The 2,843-nt window shown below is 50.1% G+C and overlaps 1 protein-coding gene across 1 annotated transcript in view; it reads left to right on the plus strand.

Annotated features, from left to right (window-relative positions):
- Nucleotides 1-410: 410 nt before the first annotated feature.
- The window catches only part of LOC107097913 (nucleus accumbens-associated protein 2-like), a 13,107-nt gene continuing 10,674 nt past the window's right edge, over nucleotides 411-2,843 (plus strand). The window contains exons 1-2 of the mRNA XM_015395260.1: nucleotides 411-649; nucleotides 735-902. The gene's annotated coding sequence lies outside the window, so the exon portion shown is untranslated. The remainder of the gene's footprint in view (nucleotides 650-734; nucleotides 903-2,843) is intronic.

The raw sequence follows: 2,843 nt of genomic DNA on the forward strand, positions 1-2,843 counted from the left end.
GCCTCACCCATCACGCCTCACCCATCACGCCTCACCCATCACACCTAACCCGTCATGGCTCACCCATCACTCCTGACCCATCATGCCTCACCCATCACGCCTCACCCCTCACCTGCCTGTAAGGAGTTTTCAGACTCGTGTGAGACGCGGTGCTGTGTGCGTGGGGGTGGGGGGAGTCGCAGTGTGCACGCTCTCTGCTCAGGATGCCAACTCTGCCTCAGCACTGCAATGCAGCGCTGTGCATTCGGCCAAGTCATGCTTCACACACTCACACATGCAGTGATCAGTGTGTGAGACGACACGTGTGGGTGGGGGGGTTGGCTAGTGGGTGGGGGGGGTTCTCCCTCTATGATTGTCACCCTTGCAGTGTTTTGGTCCCTGCAGCGATGAGCTGTGGTGTCTCTCCCCCCTCTCACCCTCTGCAGGGCAGTTAGCCGCATTAGCTCCCTGCTTGTCCTCAGATGACTCCTCCTCCTCCTCCTCTTCCACCTCGGCTGTCTGCTGTATCCCTGCCTCCCCCTCCCTCTACCTCCCCTTCTGTGACACACCAGACGATGCACTGACTGAACGAGGAGAAGAAGAAACCTCTCCCAGCGAGCCATCCCGCCTGCTGCATGGAGAAGGAAAGGAGGAAGAGGAGCAGAAGGAGGTGAGGAGGAGTCTGCCATCCATCGTCTGCTGTCTGTTGGTCTTTTAACTCATCTGTCTCTGTTTACATTGTTTTCTCTCTGCAGCCTGTCTGCCTGTCTCTCTGCTGGACTATGACAACACTGAATGTAACTCTCTGGGAACCGTCCAGTGTGGCTCATAACTGCAGGGGGCCATAGGAGAGTCTGCTGGACATCAGGACACTGTAGCGGACCCTGAAGTGGACAGTGAGGGACAAACGCCCAGCCAGCCAGGTAGGTCCCCTTAGTTTCCACAACAAAGTGCTGTTGGGTTGAGATGCATCATTCTGGCAGGAAGGGAGCCTGCAGAGCCTCTCCTGGAACACCCATAGATCAGAGTATTCAGATTAATGCTAACTTTTAGCACCAGGGGGCTCACCAAGACAAAACATAATGATGCCAGAAGAATAGAACTATTTATGTCTTCTACAGAAGGGGGGGGAATAGATTCCTTTGTGATGGTGGCCTTAGATCACTTCATCCCACAAATGGACCCAGTGTCTACCAGAGCAATGTCCGGTTAGTAGAACCTCATCAGTGTTTGGTCTGGATCTGGAAGTCCCACAGGACCTTATCTTCATCATAGTCACTCATGGTGGTGTATCCCGCCCTGACCTGAGGACGTACCACCAATGCACAGATTTTAGGCCATTCTTCCAGGTGCTCCCTGTAATTGTTACCTGCCACCACTTGGACCACAGCTGTTATCTGCTGGTTCAGGCCAATCTTTGCACAGCTTGTCTCTGGGCTCCTGTCTGGAGGGTAGACCCTGAAACCTTTTGCTTTTGTGCTCTTATTAGAGCCTCTTTCCTGTCCTTCAGAGTTTCTCTAGTTTTTTTTCCACAAAGCTGGTTTGTTCTGGTCTGAGGGGACGGATATTGTTGCTGCCTCTAAGGTTTTAAGAAGTGCTGCAGTTATTTATCACCTACATGAAACATCACTGATTCACCAAAGCAAGGACATCATGATGCCATTCTGACAGGATAAGAGGGGCTAAAAGATGGGGAACCACCAGAAGCCAAAAGATTCCAAGGGATACCACAGGAGAACCTAATCTCCAAAAAATCTTAACATCTACTGAGAAAGGTAGGTCCTTAGAAGCCAGCTGAAGGGTAGCCAAATTTTCAGCAACATCTCACCGACTGATACAGCAGCCCGACCAAAGCAGGAGATCGAGACAAAGATGTCCAGACAAAGAACCTAATAGTAGGAGGGGTTTAGAGGACAGGAAAGGGTTGAGGTCAGTACCCAGAACACGTCTGCAAAGAAGAGCAGTAACTGCAAGAAGAGAACCAAGATAAATCCTCCTAACCTAGCACAAGGACAATAGAGGACAGGGTCTACCAGACCACATGAGCCAAGCTGAGCTAGCAGGGCCTGTGACAGGTACAGGTAGGGGGGAATCGCAACCAACCAAAATGTGAGCAAACTATGATATCAACATCCCACAGTCAAAGTTTTAGACACTCGAACAATTTGAGGAAAATAACAGCTATAGTCCTGTTAGACAATAGCCTGGAGAGCCAGACGTAATTAGACCTAGCGTACAGCGGTCTGGCTGACTCCGGTCTGATCAGGCCTGACCAATCCCAGCGCAGGAGGCGGGACTTTGAGATGCAACACTCTTAGAGCCAGAATTACCCATAACTCTTCTGCTAGCATAACAACTAGCTGGCAACCACAATAGAGCAACGTTACCGTGAAAATTAAGAACGTAACAGAGTGCAGACCTTAAATCCTCAGATTTTTAGGGAAAACCAGCAGAAATGGTTCTCTGGATTCGACAGCTTGACATGTTTCATAGACTACAAACAAAAACAGAGCGCGTTGCATCCTTAGTCACCTGATGACGCCAACCCCTTTAGTCCCGCCTTTCAAATCAAGCTCTACCAGGTCTCTACCAGCCGGACAGGCCGTGTAGACATGGTATCTGTTTGGCTGGAGAGGCTAGTTAGACAGCAGCTGTCAGAATCCAGTTCTTCAGGGTCCGTGTTCTGCACCTGTTAGGTTAATCTCTGCTTTAACACACCAGAGTCCAAAAGTTATTAGTCATATTTTATCAGTCATTCCTTTGCAGCAGCCACCAAAGGCTGCAGGGCCCTGATAGAGCACTTTGCTCTCAATCTGCAGGTTTACTAGTGGTTCCTAGAATTTCTAAAAGTAGAATGGGAGGCA

Source organism: Cyprinodon variegatus, unplaced genomic scaffold (genome assembly GCF_000732505.1).
Source record: "Cyprinodon variegatus isolate N-32 unplaced genomic scaffold, C_variegatus-1.0 Scaffold732, whole genome shotgun sequence".
Taxonomy (NCBI): Eukaryota; Metazoa; Chordata; class Actinopteri; order Cyprinodontiformes; family Cyprinodontidae; genus Cyprinodon; species Cyprinodon variegatus.